This window comes from Pseudorca crassidens, chromosome 2 (genome assembly GCF_039906515.1).
Source record: "Pseudorca crassidens isolate mPseCra1 chromosome 2, mPseCra1.hap1, whole genome shotgun sequence".
In the NCBI taxonomy this organism is placed as follows: Eukaryota; Metazoa; Chordata; class Mammalia; order Artiodactyla; family Delphinidae; genus Pseudorca; species Pseudorca crassidens.
This window is the reverse complement of record NC_090297.1, coordinates 69,792,171-69,816,220: the sequence shown is the minus strand read 5'-3', so window position 1 is coordinate 69,816,220 and position 24,050 is coordinate 69,792,171.

Here is a 24,050-nt window from a genome sequence, read left to right as displayed (position 1 = left end):
AACAAACAAAAAAAATAGAACTACCATATGACCCAGCAATTCCACTCCTAGGTACGTATTTGAAAAAAATGAAAACATTAATTAAAAAAGATACATGCACCCCAATATTCACAGCAATATTACATACAATTGCCAAGGTATGGAAGCAATCTAAGTGTCCATCAACAAGTGAATGTGATGTGATACACACATGCACTCAACACACACACTCACACACGCACACACGCGCGCACACACACACACACACACACACACACAATGAGATCCCACTCAACCATAAAAAGAATGAAATTTTGCCATTTGCAACAACATAGGTGGACTTGGAGAGTTTTATGCTAAGTGAAATAAGCCAGACAGAGAAATAAATACTGCGTGACATCATTTATATGTGGAATCTAAAAAATAAAACAAACTAGTGAACGTAACAAAAAATAAATAAATAAACAGACTTGCAGATACAGAGAACAAACTAATGCTTACCAGTGGGGAAAGGGAAGTAGAGAGGGGAAAAATAGCAGTAGAGGATTAAGAGATAGAAACTGCTATGTATAAAATAAATAAGCTACAAGGATATATTGTACAGCACAGGGAATATAGCCAATATTTTATAATAATTATAAATGGAGCGTAACCTTTAAAAGTTGTGAATCATTATGTTGTATACCTGTAACTTATATTGATATAATATTGTTTATAAACTATATCTCAAAAAAATCAAAAACAAATAATAAATAATAAAAGCTCCCCCAGAAATGGTTTGTTCTAGTCTCTTCTAGGCAGAGAAAATAATGGCTGATTACCTAATGTCTCCAAGGAATGCCTTATGTTAAATTTGTTTACAGTCTCGATAATGTGATTTGTTTTTTGTTCCTAGTACTTTTCAGCTGATATCTTAATGTGTTCTTTGGAGTCCTCTCCCTTGGTGGGCCCCAAATTGTATGATTTTTCACATTAGACTGAGCAAAGAACTTCTCTACATCTTATTGGTTTTCTGCTTAGGTTTTAATTCTCCTAACTCATGCATCTCCAGAATTTTGCAAGTGTCTTTAGGTTAAAATAGACTATGGCTTGAAGCCTTCCAAGTCTTTTTCAAAATATTGGCTTGTTTCTTCTTCCCTCAGCAGTGACCCACTAAGGATGTAAACCTCAGCTTATTAGCTTCCCTACTATGCCTAGAAGCACTGAACGCCCCCAGGGTAATATCAACTACAAAAGTCAGCTCACTTCTTGAAGTTCTTCCCTCTCAAAAGGCTTAGCTCCCCTAGTTCTTATTGCTGGAGCACCTCTCTGAGGCTTTCAATCAAATAGTTTCTACATTTTACCCAGCATGTATAGTTGTTTTGTGCAGGATTATTGATCTGCCATTATTATTATTTTCCATTCTTATATCTATCTAGGAAAGTAAATTCTTGTAATCCTGGCATGAACCCAACTTTGTTATAATACACTGTTTTTTCATACTTTACTTGATTCACTTTGCTTATGGAATTCTGCAACTATGTTTATGGATGAATGAGCCTAATTTTCATTTTATTTTTACTCTCTGTTAGGTTTTGTTTTTAAAAATTATGCCCACCTTATTAAATGAGTTGGAGAGTTGTTACTTTTTGATATATTCATGAAAAAAATGAGAAATGCTTGGTTTTCAATTGTTTAGTACTACTTTTGGATAAAATCATCTGAGCTTTTTTTTTTAAACAGAAGAAAATTATTAACTACGGATACAATTTCTTCATGTCTCTTTTTTCTTTAAACCACTTTGGAAAATCATATTGTTTGATTCATTCATTTGATTGTATCTTTCTGCTTTTGCAGCTATGACATCTTTATTTATAACTGCAGCAAGAAGTAATATAATAATTTTACTCATGAACTGATAGAATAACCAGTATACCCAGCTAAAAAGTGACAGAATTAAAATCTGAAATCAACCTTTCCAATCACGTCACATTTTCTTTCCTAACTGAGATTCATCCACAAATAGCAGATCAAATGGTCTCAAAGGTAATCCAGATATTACAGTTGCATTCCAATGTGACTCTTTAGCATATAAGCACAGTTGATTTGAGAACTTTCTATTTGAATAAAAAGCAATTGGTTAAATGTCAGTAGGCTGTCAACTTAAATGTGACTATCATAGGATAAAAATTAGAAACATCACACTATGGAATATTTTGTTCTGAGAGTTATCAGTGTAGAGTATTACTATGAAATGAGTGAAATCAGAATAGCAATTGAGTTTGAACACTGATATTGTTTAAAATTCATATTAGGAATCAATCTATGGCATTAAAGCAATCTTTTATATTTTTCTCTTTTAAAATGTCTTCCTTATATCCATCAAACTATTACCTCTGAAGATTGAGGAAAAATGAAGGATTGGTAAACTATTTGAAAAAAAAAATTCTAGTAGAAGACCAATTCTAACAATAAATGAAGAAGCTGAAGGAAATTAAGTTGATGAATGCTATTATTAATTTTAAAAATATCAGCATAATAGTTTATTCCCTTTTTAGTGTAGTAGCTGATTTATTACTACTCTTAGACAAAACAAAAATAATTTAATTTATTTATAAAAGTAAGATTGTTATATTACTAAATAATTATAACAACTAATCATTGTTCTGAGGCAATTACATGAAATTCCATAAACTAAAAATTTGTCATAATGTGATGTTTTACTGAACAATTTTGAAAGATATATATCTATATATAGATATATATATATCCGTAGACCAGCTCCATCTGGAAGAGCTGTGGCAATAATTCAGAATTATTCATAGTGCCTTTAGTATATTAATCATAGTTGTTTTAAATCTCCTGCCTGGGGCTTCCCTGGTGGTGCAGTGGCTGGGAATCCACCTGCCAATGCTTGGGACACGGGTTTGAGCCCTTGTCCAGGAAGATCCCACATGCTGCGGAGCAACTAAGACCGTGTGCCACAACTACTGAGTCTGCACTCTAGAGCCGGCGAGCCACATCTACTGAGACCGAGTGAAACAACTACTGAAGCCCACGTGCCTAGAGCCTGTTTTCTGCAACAAGAGAAACTACTGCAATGAGAAGCCCGTGCACCACAACAAAGAGTAGCCCCGCTCGCTGCAACTAGAGATAGCCTGTGTGCAGCAAAAAAGACCCAAGGCAGCCAAAAATAAATTTATTTTTTAAAATAAAAAAATAAATAAATCCGCCATCTTATAACTGCAATATCCCTGTCATGTCTGGTTTTGATGCTTGTTCTGTCTCTTCACATTATGTTTTTTGCCTTTTGGTGTGTGTTGTAATTTTTTCTTGATAGCTGGACATGATGTGCTGGGTAAAATTTTAAAAAAATACTGTAAATAGTCCTTTAGTAATGTGATAAGTTATGAAGAGAGGAGAAGCATTCAGTAGTCCTATGTTTAGGGCTCAGGCTTTTATTGAGCCTTTGCCTCTGGACTGTGAACTTTACAAGTGTTTCATATTTTTTTCTCTCCATTTAGATGGGACAGCATGGTTAGATTGGGCTGGAGTGGATAATTCTCTTGCCCCAGATCAGTTAGGCTCTGATAATACCCCAGCAGGGTTTAGACTCTAGCAAACAAGTTTCCCTTGAGATCAGTCTTTGTTAAGAAGAACAGAGAACTTTGGTATATTTCAGATTGGTTCCTTTCCCCCTTCCCTGTTGGCTGTAAAAAGAGCTTATGCCAGATATTTACTGTTGGATCCTGGTCAAGCTCCTTGAGGTAAATCTCACAATATTGTGGGAGACCATTTTATGATTAGGTTCTCCTGGCATTTTTAACTCTCAGAGTTGTCCACACTGAACTTCCAGCAATTTGTCAATTATAGTTCAGGTTTTCCTACCCCATCTGGCACTGATTCCCATGGTTGTCTGAGTGCCTTCTTGTATTTGCCTGACTGTATCTTCAGTCTTGAGGGCTGTGGTCTGTCCTATGTCCATCTCTCATGGATCCAAGAAGAGTTGATTTTTCAGTGTGTTCAGCTTTTTACTATTGTTAGGACAGTGGCAACTTCCAAACTCTTAACGTGTGAAACTGACAACTGGAAGTCTAAAATGTTAATTCTTTAGGGAAAAAAACAAAAATAAAAACTGAAAGTGTTTTAGAGACAACTTAGTGGGAAATACATTTTGAGCTACTTTGTGTATTTAGATACCTGATTCAAAGAAAAATGGCTGTGACTGATCCACCACGAAGCATATTTAAAGGATAATGCAATTTTCTTTCTACTCGACAAAATAATTTACTTCTCTCTAGAGTAGGTCAGAAAGGGATAAATAATTGAAGGATTCAACAAGAAATCTTAAGAATAAGGACAACTATCATCGAATTATATTCATGGCTTCTGTTCATAACCAATTCTTTCTCTATGAATATAACATCAGTTTTTCCCACACTCCTAGATTGTAACATCATCTTCCAGATATGTGAGTTACTAGTTTCAGATTTTCATTCCTAAAACCTGAATTCAAGAGGAAAAACATCTTTGAAAATTAATTTTAAATATAGAAATTTCCAATTTTTTCTTCAAACTTTCATTGATAGCATACATGATATATACAAGAGTCAAAAGCTTATGTATGGAAAAAATTAAGTAACAAAGACACAACAAAATTTGCTGATTATTTTTTGAAAGACACTATCCAAGTTAATAAAAATATATACTCTAAAGGAGAAACTATTGAAATTAAAATAATTGTTGCAAGAATGAAATTAAATTGTATTTGTTTCCCATGATTTTTATGTATTTTGAGAAAAAGAAGGAAGCTTTCATAATTTGTTTGATTTTCACTGCAAGACAACCCACTCCCCACACAAACACCTAATAAATATTCTGAAGACTGAGTTTGACTATATATACAAGGATAAAAAGTTCACTTATTTGTATCAAAACAGGTATTTCATAGGTGCCTTCTAAGAAGAAAATCATAACACTTTATTTGTTTAATTTCACATCTAAAATGGGTATGGTGGAACATGTGAAAATGTGAATCAGAGAACCAAATGGTTTCTAGGATACACTGCACTTATACAGAAAAGAGCATTGGAAAGAATAGCAGCTGTCAAGAGAGTCAAAGATAAATATTCTTTAAACATTATTTGCATTATTAGAAATCAATTATTGTTGACTCAATGAAAAGATAATTATTAAATATCTACCATCTGCCAAACAATGGACTATGAAATTGAGATATGTTAGAGAAGCAAAAAAACAAACTCCCACCCCCACCTCCATTCTCTTAATGCTTACAGCAGAAAGAGGCAAAAAAGAAAAAAAAAAAAAAGCATGTTCGCAAATCTTATAGTATGTAAAATGATAAGTTACAGCAAGGATAGAAGAAGAAAGTAGGATAAGGATGAAGTTACAGAGGGAGAAATCTGCAATTTTAAATAAATTATAAATAGGACCTTGGATTAGGTCAGCTTCATGGAGAAGCTATTATTTGAACAAGGACTTAAAGGGGATGAAAATGTCAGCTAAGATCACACAGAAGCCTTAAATGAGGAGCCAGTCAAGAGTAATCAAGGAACAGCAAGAAGGTCATGTAGCTAGAATGGAGCGAACACACGGGAGAATAACGGGAGAGATATTTAGAGAGATTACAGGGGTAAAATCAGGTAGAACTTTGTAAACCATTGTAAGAATTCTAATCTCTGATGATACAGAGAGCCAGTGGAACATTTTGAGCTCTGGATTGAAATGATCTGACAAGCTTTAAAAGGACCACTCTGGCAGTTGCACTGAGGGTGTATGACAAGCAGGCAATGGTGGAGGCTGGGCAACCTATTAATGGAGGCAGTGGGGTCCTGGAACCAGCTCACTGGGGAGCTGCCTTCATTTCAGTAGCTTGAAATGGACCTTAGGGGGAGCATTTATACGAAGGGAATCAGCAAATGTTATAAATCAGGTCTTCTAATTAATCAATCCAATTATGATATTTTATAACTTAAAATACGTGAAAGTCTGGAGTCTCTTTTTTTAATTCTTTTGCATAGAGTAATTTTGGCATACCGCTTTACCCATAATCTTTTTTCTATTGCTCTTTGGAACTGGCTGTACAAATGAATGAATCAGTTTTAAATACTGCTTTCAGGTTGGATAAAGCTGTCTAAGTTGTGTATACAATACCCTAGGAAGTCCCATACTTCTTTTAAACATATTTCAATTGTATTAAGCCAGTCATGGTCATCTCACTTCCTTTGTTAATATTGATTAGGAATGGACACAAAAGTATGGCAAATTAGTCCAAGATTAAATTAGATCCACTATATATGGTGGTATCAAATCAGATCCATATTTTATATATGTGTGTGTGTGTATATGTGTGTGGGTGTGTGTGTATGTTTGTTCCTCATGAATTGAGACACAGGAAGAGATGCACTTGGATTTTACTGGATGTTGTCTTATACGGACATGATAATTAGAAGTGCTAGAGCCACCTTGCATTGTTGCAGAGAGCTATCCTGAGGCCTATACTTCCATGCTGAGAATATCAAACTACAGAGATGGGAAGAATCTGGATCCCTGATAATGTCTCTGACCAACTAAGTTAACCAATCAAAGAGCACTCCTATCTTTTTTTTTTTTTCTAGTTATGTGAAAATGTGCTAATAGTTTAAGCCAATTTGAGTTGATGGCCTATTATTTGCGGTTGAGGGCAGCTGAGATGATATAAAGGCCCAAGCTTTAATAGCTTCTGCCATTTTTTTTCTCTTTAGAATAAATATGTTATTCAAATATCAAAACTATCCCTATCATTTGGAGTTTCTTCATTTATTCTTGGGTTTAACCCAAGGTTTAGAATTTGATATCAATTTTCCTAGAGGATCACAAATGTTTTAAACAAGTAAATCAACACTATTCTCTATTTTTTATGCTGCTATTAGCCAGGTAATATATAGTACCTACTTTTGTCGATTGGTAACCATCAGCATTTAAATTTAACTGATATATACAGAGTATATTGTGTCTTATTTTATTTTGGTTTATCATGTGAGTTTGCTATGTTTTTAATTGAGTTTGGCATTTTCATTCCCATTTTACAGATGACAAAAGTGAGGCTTAAAGAAATAATCTAATGTGTAATTCAGCATTGACACTTGAGCCAGGTCCATTAATAGAATAGCATATGCAAATGTGTCTAATGTGTACTAATGGCTTTTAATTTGATATTCAATTACATTGCTGTACAAATATTTATTTTGTACCCCCTGTAATAGAGATATGCAAACACATGTCTACATGTACACACACACTCACTGGCTCCCAGAGTTTGATACCACTATGAACATCAGCAAATATTCAATGATTGTTTAATATATATAAAGTAAGAGGCTTGATGGTGTACTCATGTTGTATCAACCTACTATAAAAATAATGATTTTTAGTGTTTAGCTCTTCATGTTCAGCATCTCATTTTTAAATGTGTAGGACAGAAAATTTAAGCTGTTAAAAATCATTATCAAGATAATAAAAATCATGGGAACATGTTTTAAGACAATTAAAAATGTACAGAATAAGCATAACATTATATGACTGTAATATTATCAAACGTACAATTGTATGGACAGAACTGGAAGATAATTTGCAATAAAATTATTTGTCTTAGGAATTTATAGTACTTTCTCACATTTTCATCAGTATTCCTTTTAACATTGTCAATTGTTTGGAAACTATAAATATGATCTAATAATTCATTATAGATAATTTCCTGGTAACAGTGGTCTTACACTTCTACAAATGAGTAACAGTGAAATTTAGTAAACTATTTTCCGTTTTCAAAAAACCCCAAAACCGAAGTGGCATTTTGGTGGTACCTGCACACTCAATGTAGAATGTAGGTTTTAACTAGAAAATTTGCACAGCATAACTGCAACATTGGACAATTGAGGCCTCTGAGTCACTAGTCCTGCTACAGGTCTCCACCTTCTTTCCTCTTTAGATGATCTGCATAATCACTTTAATTGTCCACTCAGTCTCTTTCTTTATGCACTGTCTTACTGATCAAATATTCTGAAAAATAGATTTCCTGAAAGTATGATTACTGATATTTTATAAAATATCAATACATTTTTAGATTACATTTATCCAGAATAAAGATCTATATCTGAAACTACATGATGCCAAACTACAAGTTACATACAAGGGAAAGAAAATAGGGGAATAGAAAGATAAATACTATTTTAATTTTCATGTTATCTTTTTTCCCTCAGCCCCTAGATTTACTTGCCTAATTGTACCCAAAGTGGTGGAGTTTGAAAATTCACTTTCAGTAATCTGTGTTTGTCAGGGATCAAGAAGCTCTGACCTTCTAAACCCTCCCAAGACCTTTTCCTTATTACTGAAACATAGCCATTTCCCCAGTCCTCCACAGAGGAGACCGGATTTACTGGATTCCCAAATCAAAACATGAAATAAAACCAAATAATGAAAAACTTAATATAACTTTGAACATCCTCAGAAACATTCACTACCAATACTTACAGAGGGCAGACATATCTCTGTACACTGTCAACAGATTTTTAGGTACTCGTAACACCTCTGCTTCTGTTTCAATATGCTAATGATGTAGTTCAGAGAAATGTTTTAACAGGAAAGGATCAGTTATCAGTGAGTATTTATGATATACCTACTGTTTGTCTCTGATGAAGACTGTGAATGAATGTTCCATAGCAGTATACAGTAGACTTGTCCTCAAGGGACCATATACTCTCCTGTAGGTGTTTACTATAGGCTGACCAGGTGTAAACAATGAATGGAAAGGGAGCTAACTTCAAAAGTTTGGAAACACACAAAAGTCCAGATAACATGACCTTGTCTTCTTTAAAATGGTGAAATGAGTAGGGGATTCAGAGATGAAATTTTTAATGTATGATATGATATGATACATAGACTATACTATAACATATTTATGATATATATATATATCATATTTAAGCTGCTTCTTTATAATAAATATTGGTGATGGAAACACCATAATCTTTACCAATTTTCCTCTTTATTTTCAAAGGATGTTACGTTAAGCGTGGTAAATATATGGAGGGCATATTGACATACTGAATAAGTTGGCTTGTTAGGATTATTTTGGCAGTGGCTAGAATGAGATTTAAAAAGGATTTGAGAAGCAGACCAATTTTTATAAATAAATAAATAAATATATAAAGGATATGAGAACAAGAGTTGAATGATCTTCTAACCACATGTAATGAAAGTTCAGCATGATTAAAATCCATAAGTACTTGGTAGTTGGGTAAGCAACCTAGAAATAGAGGACTAATAATAGAAGTATTTAAGGTTATCCTTAAAATTACTTTTCGCTACTTTCATTCCTTTACAGAATGTTTTACTTGAGAGCAAAGTATTGTACAATCTAATACCTTATTCAGAACATATATGGGTTTCCATTTTTTCCTCTATTGATTCCATGAACTTGCTGATGTTTTTGTCAAGGCATTTCACTTCACCATCAAGTATATGTACTGTAACTGAATAGTTGAAAAATATGCAGGAGCAGGTATCTCATAAAATCAGTTAATAATACTAAATAAAATACTTGGAGAGGGGCTTCCCTGGGGCTTCCCTGGTGGTGCAGTGGCTGAGAGTCCGCCTGCCGATGCAGGGGACACGGGTTTGTGCCCCGGTCCGCAGCACGGCTAGGCCCGTGAGCCATGGCCGCTGAGCCTGTGCTCTGCAACGGGAGAGGCCACAGCAGTGAGAGGCCCGCATACCGCAAAAAAAAGAAAAAAAAAAAAAAAAACTTGGAGAAGCATCAAAGGATAGTTCAGACTATTTTAAGTATAAATATAGAATTTCATATATACCATTGGTCACATATATCTATACATATATATATATACATGTGTTTATTAATACATATGAAATCTTAAAAATTATGCAATGCTTTATAGATTGAATAGCGGTTCAAAAAATCCTTGGAATGATACTATTAATCATAATTCTTTCTAAAAGTATTACATAGAAAATTAAAAATAAAACATGTAAGGTTTTAGAAGCCCAAAGCTGAAGAATTGACCTTACAGAGGTAAGGGCTTTGTGTATAACTATATGTCTAATTTATAAAAATTTTTGCAAAAAGCTGACAAACGAATGCACTATATACTGCCAGCAGGAGAAAATCAGTTTTTAATATCTGTTACTAAATTTTTACTGTGCTTTGACTTTTACTTGAATATTTATTCCTCATTTACATTTTTTATTTACATTTTATCAGAGAAAATTCATATTTTAAAAAATCACCCATAATTCTACTATTATGGTGCTAATTTTGGTTACTTTCTCTGTATAGTCTTTTTTATGTTTATTTTATATATTAGCAATCACAGTATATATACAATTTTTTCATCTGACTGTATTCATTTTTCATTATAGCCTAAGATTGACTATGCTGCATTTTGGTCTTCAAAGTCATAGCATTAAATGGCTGAATACACTTAATAATTATTTACATAATGACTTTATAAGTTAATAATTAGCTCAAATCACCATGACCATGCTTTATTCCATCTAATCAAAGCAGAATCTGGCCCTGGGATTTATTTAGTGTAAAATATTTAGTGGAGTATCTATATCAAGTTTTGTAGGACTTGTATTAAAAGGTAACATAGCTCAGGGATTAATAATCTGGCTCTAGAATCATAAGACATAGGGCTTTATTTCTAACTTTGTGAATGTGGTCCCTGCATCTATGTAAGTTTGGCATTGCAGTACATAAAGTTGGAAAGTTCCATCCCTATGAGTATTAAGTATTAACATACATTATGACATAGGGGTTTCAATTGCAATCTCTGAGTCACAGAAAGTTGGGTTTTTATATTTATTGGTTGCTCTACTTACTAGTTTTATTACATTGAATGAGTAATTTCGCCTCTCTGAGCCTCACTTTTCTCATCTATAAGATCAGAAAAATAAAATAACTAATACAGTGGAGTTTTGTTTTTATCAAATGATATAATCTCTGTAAAGCAATTAGAGTGACTGACATGACAAAAGCACAATAGATTTTAGCAGTAGTTATATTAGTAATAATAGTTGTAGTACAAATCAATAAATACTGGTGTTTTCATATAGTTTTTTTTACATTTGTCAATAATTCATAAAGTATTTTTTAAGATTTTATGTTGTGTTTTGAGAATTGATTGTGTTTTCAATTATTTTTATTTATGTCATTACATGCTGTATAACAAATATTGTAACAGTATTTTTAAAATTTTATTCTATTCTTCCATGGCTGCTGACAGAAGTAATTCCTGTTTGAGGTCAAATCAGGTAATGAAAAGGAATTGAGTAAATTTGAATATACAACGGCTAAACTTACAGAATAATTATTTTTAAGTCCACATTTTAATATGTTATTTGCAACCTACATTAAAACATGCACTGATTATGGAAATAGTTGCAGAAGATTCAGCCATTATCCTCTAACAAATTATGACTAATCTCATTCTTGTTTATAAGGCTTATAAAGCTTCATTAGTCAATGAATGTATTCATAAACTTGACCTTAAGTCAGTCGATACATTCATGAGATGAGACCCATAAAGCTATCACAACTGCACCTACACATTTACAGTGGAAAATGGACATCACTGAGTATGTTGAATTCTGAACAGTGATTTAAATAAGTGCTGTCCTTCAAACTCTGGTGCGCATGCCCTCAGTCCCCAATAAAATCAGTGTTTACTAATCTTATGCAAGTGCAGTCCTTAGGCTACTGTCTGAAATCTCCAAGCAGAGTTTTGTGTTTTCTCCTTTGTGCTCTCCTATCACCTTGTTCATAGTGCTTTCATAACACTGTCTGCATTTTTTCTTTTTCTTGTTTTTTGCTTTCATGCATATATCTTCCACTGGACATTGAGTCCCTGGAGGTCAATTCCTATCTCTTCATCTGTGTAGCCTCAGTACCTGGCATGATGCCTCACTGGAAAATGAATACACTTTGAATGGACGACTGACCACTGAGATGGGACATACAGAAGCTCCTCTAATTAAGAACAGCTTAGGTTGAAAACCTATTCATGTGCCTGAGCCTAAAGTAAAACCCTGTAAGAGCTCAGTGAGAGAACTATCGCTCTGACGGCATTGGTGTCAATCTTTTTGCTTATTTTAAATTCTCTTCTTTGTATATTTGCATTTATAATCTTTCTTTTTATTATACTTCCTACATGGAAAATAAAACCTAAACCAAAATAAATAAAAACTTCTATAGTCATACTAAAATAATCATACTTAACTAACTAATGCCATTTTTAAAATGTGAGCTGATTTGACTTGCCCTAAGGTGAAGCTTTTAAAATCTATAAAAGTTCTGAGGTTTAAAGTGTATAACCAGAGGAGATCCTGCATTATCTGAAAACCTGATGGGGAAATGCAGTATTTCTTTTTATTATAATTAGTTACTGTAAATGTAGGTGACAATATACTTATTGGTAGGTCTTTTACGTTGTTAATGACCTGTGGAACAGTTGGGAAAAAAATATACCTACAGTGAGTGGCTCTAACAAAGCATATAAGGTTAAATCAAATTCCATTTTCAAAGTCATCATTTTTTCTCCTGTCTATGTAAGAGACATTTAAAGCCAACATATTTGGGGGCATGTAGTTTAAAGCAACACTAAAGTAATAAAGAAACCATAATGTGCTTTTATTACTTGAGTTTTTACAAACAGTTTTGGGATAACTCGATGGTATTATCACCATTATTGAGTAAAACATGCAGCACTTTACCACTACAACAGGAACACCTGCTAGCAAAGCTGTTAAACTGTAAGTTTCCCTATCGCTCAATTCAACTAGCAAGCTGCTTTAAACTGCCTCCTAATGTCTGTGTAACATCAGTAATTTTTTTTTCTGTCCACTCTTGGGGCATATTGTAGAGAACTTTTCATCAATTATCAAGATTCCTTTTTTATTCTCCAGAGGAACTGAATGATTGTAAACTAGAAGATTTTAGCAGTAAAATCTCTGTTATTTATTTTAGTATAACTACATCATTATACATGTATTTCATATTCCTTTGAAAAATATGCAAGGTATCATAAATCTCAGTCAGAATCTATCTTGAGTGTTGCCAATATAATCTTTCCATCATATAAAATAATAAATCCCTAGCTTCAAAGGCTAATGAGGTCTCTGAAATTACTTGGTAATCAATTATACTTTGTTATTATTAGAAGTTTAAGTATTATTATTATTAGTCCAGAGAATATTGCTACCAATAGTTATATAGGGTTAAAAGTCAATGGCTATTTTTGTAATGCTTAAAATCTTTGTTATATAGCTCCCTGTGTTGACTAGGTATGCACTGTAAAGTTGAAATGCAGTGCTTGTATACTGATTAATTCTAAGATGTAAACTACATTCCTTAATATTAATGTGTTATAAGTGACACCCATTAGGTATGTCCATGATTCATATTGCCAAGCTGTTCCCCTTCCCCAGAATGATGTACTGTTACTGTCCTATTCATTTTGAATGTTGTATTCATAAGGGTTTTGTGACTAGACATCACCGTAAATCAATGTTATTGGACTATATTTTCAAACAAAACATTTACAGAGACACTCATCCCACATTCTATCCTTAGAGTGCAACACTTGCATGAAGGTCAAATAAAGTTGACATCAATTTATGGATTAGTTTGTTGAAAGAGCAAATGAAACCAACAATTTTCAGAATACCTTAATAAGAGATTTAATGTATTCATCCTTCACTCCAGAATTCCTAATAGTCTTAAGAGCTGAGCTAGAACTATAAAACAAATAACATTAGGGGGATATATAAGTGCTTGAGGTTGTCTTTTCTGATGAAGCATAGGAAATACTCAGAACAGTGTTGGTTTATACTAGGACTTTAGAAAGTATGTGGTAATGTTAACAGTGTCACAGTTTACTTCAAAATAAACAGGATTCATTTATGATCACTTATTACTTACTGAATTTGTATTCATGATTGATACACAGAAATACAATCTGTTTCAGTAGAACAAGATGATCTACTTCTTTCTGATTTTTTTTTTCTTTTAATGTTGGGAAGTCCCTTAGATTGAAGTAAACAATACTTCTTAATTTTCTTTTTGCAACAGTTTGGTGTGGTGGAGATCTCAGATAGTTCATGGCTACCAAATATCTTCATGCAATGTGCTGTAAATTTTTTTCCTCTATTTTCACTTTCTTTATTCACATGGCTTTAAAAGGAGGCTATATACTATGTAAATAATATGCTCAAACCAGTACCTATGACTGCATTACAATAAACCATCTAAGTGTGAATAAACAGGAAAAGGAAATTTACTTCTCTTGAGAAGTATGTCTTTTTTTTTTTTTTTTTTTTTTGGCTGTACCACCTGGGCCCTGGACAGTGAGAGCGCCAGAGTCCTAACCACTGGACCACTAGGGAATTCCCAAGAGTGTGTGTGGGTGGGTGTGTTTTTTGTTTTGGCTTGGTTTTTTTGGCTGCAGGGTTTGCAGGATATTCCCCAACCAGGGATCCCTGCAGTGGAAATGTGGAGCCAAGTCATTCTTGAGTAAGGAGTATTGAATCTAGATTTTCTTGCATAGTTTGTGCTTTCTATACATTAACTTAGATGCTTCTTTAAAGAGTAGAAAATATATCTTTGTTAAAGTTGTTGAAATGAAACAAAAACTTTTTCCCTAAGCAACTAGTAATATTCTACATAAAACAGAACTTTCTGAATTTCAGTCCTTATTTCTTAATGTTGATAGCAAACTTGCAAGACTTCAGAATAAAAATTATTAAAGTTACAATGTAATGAAATAAAGAAATAGCACTCAAAAATCACCTTACAGATACACCATACAGAAATGTTCTCATAATTAAATGAATAACCTACACAAATTAATAAACATACAGTAAGTTGGCAGGTAAAATAAATTAATTTTATATAGAAAATTGCAATGTGCTACAGGTAGGCTAATTTATCTTAAACTCAGGCCCATATTTTACACATTGATGACATCCATCCATTTTATATTCTGGTACAGCACTTAGTACAGGGAGTGCTACACTCATCCATCACCCACTACCATAATCTTACTTCTCAGTTATGCTTCTTGGGGCGTCAGTCAAGAGTAACAGTGGCCATAGACATCAGAGCTTTAATTAAAGAAAAATAGATATAAGTCCTCTGGTAGAGGTAACTCTGTCTACCTCACATTTTAAGGTAAATTCGGTGAATACATGACCTTAATTAATATTTTCTGGCCATAAACTGTCCTAATCTTAGGTTGTTGGAATATTCTGAAAAGTTTTGTCACCTACTTTTGGAGGCTATTTGAAGGGGTTGGTGGGGATAGGGGTGGGAAGGAGTAAACCAAATAGCAAAAAACAAAAATGATCCCATTCCTTCTGTGAACAATAAACCAACGGAAGAGATAAGATGTAACCTGTCTATCTGCAGGTTTCTTTTAGCTATGTTACATCTCTTTTATTTTACTCCTTTACAATTATCATAAGGATGCCATTCTTGTAGTATACTCTACCTCAGTTCATTGCTATGCAGCACAACCACCTCTGGAAGGTAATGAAGATGAAGAAACATGAAAAAAGTAAAGATTAAAGAGACCTGCTATCTTGCCTAGGGTTACATTATAAGTTAGTGGCAAAATGTGTATTAAAAGTCAGGTCTCCAGAGCCCCAGTGTTTTAATTAGTTTAATAATCCATGCTAACTTTCATGATTGTTAGGGCTTAGGTTTTGGTATTCTTTAATATTATTCTCAACACCTATGAAAAATGGCTGCCCTTCATAGGGTTAATGCAAACTATGAGTTACACCAATTATGCAAACACTAATCTTTGTAACTTATCTACCCCCAGGGTGCTTAGTGCTATGTGAGCATGTATTTCATTTCTTATTCAAAGGAGCTTTCACCCACTTCTATGAACAGTTTCCTTTAACACTATTAACAACAAAAACAAAACCATCAAATAAATGTTACCACATTTAAACTTATAATGAAAGTATAATTATCCCAACTGTATTAATAAAGAAATTAATGTTCAGTGACTTGTCCACGGCTGTATAGCTAATAAGAATTAGAACAGTGATTTAATTCTGAGACATTCCAAGTATCACAACACATGATCTTAGTGTGTAAGGTTGATTGTTAAAAGAAATAATATGACACTACTGGAAAATTCAAATCAATAAATGGATTTGAAACTGTATACTTTCCATTGGTTATTTATTTTTATTATTATATTTTTTTTTTTTTTGCGGTACGCAGGCCTCTCACTGTTGTGGCCTCTCCCGTTGCGGAGCACAGGCTCCGGACGTGCAGGCTCAGCAGCCATGGCTCACGGGCCCAGCTGCTCCACGGCATGTGGGATCCTCCCAGACCGGGGCACGAACCCGTGTCCCCTGTATCAGCAGGCGGACCCTCAACCACTGCACCACCAGGGAAGCCCCTCCATTGGTTATTAATATTAAAAAAATTTTCTGTAGTCTTATCTTCACTTAGTCATGATTTATATTCTATACTTTATTCATTCCTTCATTTATTTATTTAATTAGTCATTTGACAAATATTGCAGTAACTGCTGGTGGCATAAAGCCAATGGAAATGATTTTAGGTTGTGCTGCTATGTTTTTTAAAAATGGCGAAGGGATATAATACATTAAATTATAGACTGACTCTAGATGGAGTGGTCAAAAGAGATCCTCCCAGGATATATTCTATTTAAACTGAATGTTGAAAGAAGAGATGGAATTACCACATAAAGAATGAGGGAAAAATATTCCAGCAGAGAGAAACAGACAAAATCTTAATCATCATTGAGTTACACTCTGGAGCAAGAGACAAGAAACAAAGTAATAAATATAGTATGCCCTTCATAACTTAGTATAAGCTATGAGAGAATTGAAAATACATAGAAGTATTAAGGAAATCCAGAAGCAAGAAGAATCATTATTTTAGGTAGGATATTACAAAAAGTCTCACTGAGCAAGGGATGTGAATGAGACCTGAAAGCAATGAGGTAAAGAGCCAAGAATATTTCCAGGGAAAGGTGTCCCAGGTAGAGGGAAGAGCACATGCAAAGGCCCTGAGGTAGAAGTACCTCAGGCATAATAAAGTAGGTAGTGGCAATATGTAATAAAGTATAGTATTTACAAAGAAAACTTTTATGAGATTTAGAGAATAGAAAGGGGAACTCAAGAATGAAACAGGAGGATAATTAAGCTGGTTTTGTAAAATTCAAGGTGAGGGATGATTATGACATAAACAACAATGGCATTGGAGATGAAGTAATAAGCTATGTTTTGGAGGTAGAATCAGCAGGATAAACTTTATGATTAGTTACCATAAGTGAAGAAAGAGAGAAATCATCAATAACCACTAATTTTTCACTGGTAGGTGAGGTGCTTTTTACTGAATTACAGAAGATGTGACATCGAGTTTGAGGAAATAATGAAGTGTTCTTTAGACCCCTTTAAATTTGTGATGTCTGTACAATTTTAAGAGGAAATTTCAAAAGGCCATTAGGAGAGGTCTGCAATATAAATATGTGTTTTGTCACCATCAAAATGATATTTAATTGAATTCATAAACTCTCCATTTCTGACAACCCTACTCAGCACAAGCTTAAACAAATGTTACACAGTATTTACAAGTTAAACTTAAATGTGAAATTCTATGGATTGCTAAACCAATTTACTTAGAAGCAAATTAATGGTTCTAGCCTTGCATAGACTCACGAAAGAGGTGACTTTGTCAGTAACTCAAACATTTTTAGTCTAAATATCAATATAACCATGAAGTGAATTTGAACAGAAATATATTCCCCCAAGAAAAACAAACAAACAAAAAAAACTGATAAAAAGCCTTATTATTTAAGTCTTAACTGGATTTTCCTTGATTACTATGCTTTTCATATTATGAATATGATCTTGAACTCACGAACAAGTATAATCTAAAGTGTAAGTAAGGGTCTTCCCTGGTGGCGCTGTGGTTGAGAGTCTGCCTGCCGATGCAGGGGACACGGGTTCGTGCCCCGGTCCGGGAAGATCCCACATGCAGTGGAGCTGCTGGGCCCCTGAGCCATGGCCGCTGAGCCTGCACGTCCGGAGCCTGTGCGCTGCAACGGAAGAGGCCACAACAGTGAGAGGCCCGCGTAGCGCAAAACAACAACAACAACAATAAAGTTCAAGTAAGATGACTACAGGAGATTGCTTGACTGACATGAAGATATGTTAAAGGTTACAACTCAGAACTGCCTCTTTGCATTCTGAAGATGTATTTTGTTGATCAGGTATTGTGTTTTAAAAATGATGCATTGGGTTTCCCTGGTGGCGCAGTGGTTGAGTCCGCCTGCCGATGCGGGGGACGCGGGTTCGTGCCGCGGAGCAGCTGGGCCCGTGAGCCATGGCCGCTGGGCCTCCGCGTCCGGAGCCTGTGCTCTGCAACGGGAAAGGCCACAGCAGTGAGGGGCCCGCGTACCGCAAAAATAAATAAAAATGATGCATTGAATGTCATTAGGCAGGGTGTACTCTTTCTAGTTAGTCTCATGCCACCACTCTCTATTGCCTTCACCGTTATGCTTTTTGCCTGGATCTTGACATGATTTCCTTACTAACCTACCACAGATACTTTTAACTTTTAACATCTATCTACCTTTATACGTTAACACTAACTGGCAAGGCACTGTGCATATTGATTCTTTGAAATGAGCGCTATAAAATTTATTTTTCTGAGTTGTGCCTTGGTGTGGTTCCATTAGTCTATGCTGAAAGATGTTATAAGAAACATACCTGTGGATCCTATCATGGTGTTCATGGTAAGAATGTTGCTGAGGATGTTATGAATTACACCACACATCATTGCTTGTATAAAATAATAATCAAAGACATTATTTCTAATATCATTATTGAATTAAGTTGGTTTATTCACCTTATTTTATCTCAGGATACTGTTATTTTAAGAACTGATTTCACTATGCAGTTTCCAGTGGTTGCTTGAAAACTTAGGTAGAAAATATACATATTGGTTTCTGCCCCCAGTTCCTGGAACAATGCTCCTAAAACCTTTATAATTTGTTAAGCGATGAGTACTAATATTTGGTCTCTGACCCTAGTTCCTGATACACAACTCCCAAATCCCTCGGAATTTCCTGGATGATAGCAATGTTTTTGTTCTGACCAAACGATTTTTGCTGGGCTCCAAGAGAGCTTCAGAATTGGGGCTGGTCACCAGAAAAATCGAAGCTTGATTAGAAGGTGGAACTTCCAGCTCCACTTCCCATCCTCCAGGAAGGGGAGAGGGGCTGGAGACTGACTTAATGATCCATCATGCCTGTGTGATAAAGTCTCTGTAAAAATCCCAAAGTGCAGGATTCAGAAAGCTTCCAAGTTGGTGAACACATTCATGTGCCAGGAGGGTGGTATATCCCAGCTCCACAGAGACAGAAGTTCCTGTTCTTGAGACCCTTCTAGACCTCATCCTATGTATCTCTTCATCTGGCTGTTCATTTGTATACTTTATCACATCCTTTATTATGTCATAAACTGGGAAATGCAAGTAACTGTTTCTCTGGTTCTGTGAGCTGTTCTAGCAAATGATTGAACCTGAGGAGGGGCTCATGGGAACCTCTGATTTATAGCTGGTCTGTGGTGGGGCGGGGAGGAGTTCTGTGGGGCTGAGCCCTTTACCTGCGGGGTCCACGCTAACTCCAGGAAGTGTCAGAATTGGATTGGATGGTAGACACCCACGCATCTGACGTCAGAAGTGAAGCTGTGTGGTAGCAGTGTGAGAGTAAATCAGATGCTCAAGTGAGTTTTTACAAGACAGTCAGTGATGTCAGATACTGGGGCTCTTTGTAGCCAGAATTCCATGACCCCCATTGACCCTCACCCTTGTACACTCTTCTCCCTTGGACTGAGGGTGCAGCCCATAGAGATGAAATTTTCCACGTGTAAGTGAGGTCCCAAGTTAGTAACAGAACCCAAAGTATGTGCAGAGATCTTAAAATAGATCTTAAAGTAGATCTTAAAATAGGGAGATTATACTAGTGGGCTTGACCTAATCATATGGGCCTTTTACGTATGGATCTAGAGGTCAGAGGCAGAGGAAGTGAAATATTCAAAGGGTGGGAGGGACTCAACTTGAGGTGTATTCTCTGTTCTGGCTTTGAAGTTGGGTAGAACTGTGTGACAAGAAATATGTGTGGACTCTAGCACTGAGAGCAGCCCCCCTGCCAAGAAAGAAAATGGATACCTCGGTTCTATACCTGCAAGGAAGTAAATTTGTCCAAAGAGAAAATGAGCTTGACAGTGCACTCTTCCTTTGGAGACTTCAGAAATGAACAAATCCTAGCCGACAATTTGATTTTACCTTGTAAGACCTGAATAAAAACGTAGTCACTCTGTGCCTGGACTTTGACCTGTAGAACTGTGAGCTGACAAATGGATGTTGTTTTAAGTCTCTAAGTTTGTGATAATTTGTTATACAGCAATAGAAACAAATACAGACTGTTACGCCAAGAACTGTAAAAGGTCTGAAATTTTACTCTGGTCACAACCTAAAATTTAACCCGCCGTAGTTTCACGCATAGTGGTAGGGGAGATGAGACTCCTGGACCACAGACAGATGGCCTTTGTACTTGCAGCAATAGCCGTTGCCAGGGTATTAGGATTTGTGCTGGTCGCCTAAACCCCAATTGCCACAGGGCAGTGCAGAGAAGGCCAGGTGATTGGACCTCTCTGCAAATACTTTGGCTTCTGTTACAGGACAGGAACCCCCAGCACAGGAAAAAAAAAAAAAAATCTATAATTGACAGTAAACCTGCTTGACCTTCACCCAGAGTGAGACACTATTTTTATTAAACTGGATAGTATATAACCCTGCCCTCTGCTCCTAAAGGAGGTACTATCCCTATCTTCTAAGGCCTCTTTCTATACACAGGCTATCAGTGATGAGCACAAACACGAGAATTGTCTCCTATCTTACACCTAGACTTTCCTTCTTGGAGGGAAGCAGTTACCACTAATAATAAAGCATGCATTCCTGAAGAATTAAGATGCAGTGAAGAATGTTATCAGTACAGTACTGTAGGTAGACATCTCCAAATTATAAGACTTTGAATTTTATGGAAAACAAATTTACCAGTCTGGCTTAAAACAAAATTTGTCATCTGCCCTTTGCATATGTGTATAAAGGTACAGTATTTTTTTAATTAGCATTACTCTTCTCTTAAGCTTATAATTCCTATCTTTGCTTTTCTTTCTTTTTCCCTTTACTATTTCTAATGCATATATGGTTTTATATTTTCTGAATGTTTCAAAAATTAGAAGAATTTTTAAATTAGAAAAATGTGTTTAAGTGAAGTCAACCAAAACAGAAAAAATTGATAAAAAATAGACAAACAAACAGAAAAGATATTTTTGTAGCTTTTCCATCACTGTATATATTGCAAGGCCTGTGACCGACTACGGGATTGGGCTCATTAGACTGGATTAAATGATGTTCCTAATAACGTTAGGGGTTTCATTGCAGGGTATAGAGTACTATATAGGGAAATTATTTAGAGAATATTAGATATTTTTAGTATTGCTATGGTTAATTTCAAATCTCTGAATAACCTTGTGATCTGACCAAGTTTCATACCCACACAACATACAACTTGAAGAAAAGAGATGCTTTTTCCGTGCTGATTGGACAAACTGTATTTCCAAGCCTATCTCTAGAAAAATTGCTGGGGGAAGAATCAGACCTATTCACACAGTCCTAAATTACTATATCTATATCCAGAGCCAGTGTTATTGGCAAATTGGATAAAATTAACTGATAATCTTAGACCAAGAAGGAGCCAACTCTGGATTTGGGGAGGGGTCAATCCCACTCACAGCTCACTGGATGACAAGTAGGGAAAGGGGGCAAAGTGGAAGGGATGCTGAAACACAGTCTACATGACAGCCACTAGAATCAAGACAGAGGTTATTAGCTCTGTATTACCAAATAAGAAACTAAGGACAAAAATGCAATTAAATTGGCCTCATTCCCATAATAAGTGGCAACATCAGATTCTTAGACCAGGTTTTCTGACCTCACGTCCATTGCTCTTGTTCTTATTTTCTACTCTCTTGTGACATGTTGAGTGAATTAATTTGACCTATTTACAAAAACAGGGTTTGAAAGATGAAAAAAGCAGTAACATAAAGATGAATAGGCTCTTTTCAGGGAAAAAAAAAAAAAATTCCAAAGAGGAAAACACCTAGAAAGAGGTACGCTGGGTTGGATTTTGTAAGACAATGTTTGCCTTCTACACAAATTTGCCTAGGTCAGGACCTTCAAGTACCCAAGAGCCAGCAACTCAGTGGCAGATTGTAAAATCTGTGCCATGAGGGCACTTTTGCCGATTCACTATCCCACTGTGACTCTTCCCGGAACAGCTCAGACTAAAACAAAGAAAACAAATTCCCATGAAAACCTAAGTAAAAGGTCACGGAAAGGAGAGGCAGAACTCCTTAGTTTTTTTCAGGGCCTGAGGGTTCATTCTTCAGAATCTGTGCCCCATTGGCACATGCAGTTTGCATGATGATTTTCTTTTGTATCAAAGCACACCCACTGCAGGTTACAATACCTGATGTCTGGCTGCCCTTTGATTCCATGTCCTGGGCTTAGTTGAGGCTGCCTTGTAATTCAGGAGCACGTTTCTTTGTGAATCATTCAAGATGGACTTGCCTCAAGACAGATTTTTTATGTTTTTTATTTTTGGCTGCATTGGGTCTTCATTGCTGCGCACGGGCTTTCTCTAGTTGCAGTGAGCAGGGGCTACTCTTCGTTGCAGTGCGCAGGCTTCTCATTGTGGTGGCTTCTCTTGTTGTGGAGCATAGGCTCCAGGTGCATGGGTTTCAGTAGTTATAGCATGTAGGCTCAGTAGTTGTGGCTTGCGGGCTCTAGAGTGCAGGCTCAGTAGTTGTGGTGCACAGGCTTAGTTGCTCCGCGGCATGTGGGATCTTCCCAGACCAGGGCTCGAACCTGTGTACCCCGCATTGGCAGGCAGATTCTTAACACTGCACCATGAGGGAAGCCCCCTCAAGACAGATTTTACTCTTTAAATAACCTTACTTATTTCTGTATATATAACCTGGCTAAAATCAGTCTTCTTTCCCCATTCTTTATCAAGAAATGAGATGAAGGGTTAGAGAGAAAGAAAAGAGCTAGAAGCCTGCTAAGGAATGTTAATCACTGCCCATGTTCCACTTCATACTGAAAATCTTCTTAAGTTTAGGAAGCAGAGTAGAGAGATCTAGATCATAGCCCAGAGTAGAGAACAAGGACTTATGAGAGGCAGTTGTTACCAAATGTTTTTTTGAGAAATAATCTTTTTCAATAAATACATATGGTACTAACAGTCCATTCAGTTGGTTAGATCTGAGGATTAGAAAGTGAGGATATGAAGGACCAATTATGGGACTTGAGCCTCCACAGAGTTTGGTATCCATGGTGGGTCCTGGAACCAATCTCCCACAGATAACAAGGAACAAATGTATTAATATAATAACATATTGGTGTTATATAATAAACACAAAAACATTAAATTAAAATGGATGAGATAAAAGATCAGATAAAACTATGTTTAGAAAATGTTCTATTTATTAGTGTTACTAAAAAAATTTTTTTACATCTTTATTGGAGTATAATTGCTTTACAATGGTGTGTTAGTTTCTGCTTCATAACAAAGTGAATCAGTTATACATATACATGCATTCCTATATCTCTTCCCTCTTGTGTCTCCCTCCCTCCCACCCTCCCTATCCCACCCCTCCAGGCGGTCACAAAGCACCGAGCTGATCTCCCTGTGCTATGCGGCTGCTTCCCACTAGCTATCTATTTTATGTTTGGTAGTGTATATATGTCCATGCCACTCTCTCACTTTGTCACAGCTTACCTTTCCCCCTCCCCATATCCTCAAGTCCATTCTCTAGTAGGTCTGTGTCTTTATTCCTGTCTTACCCCTAGGTTCTTCATGACATTTTTTTTTCTTAAATTCCATATATATATGTGTTAGCAT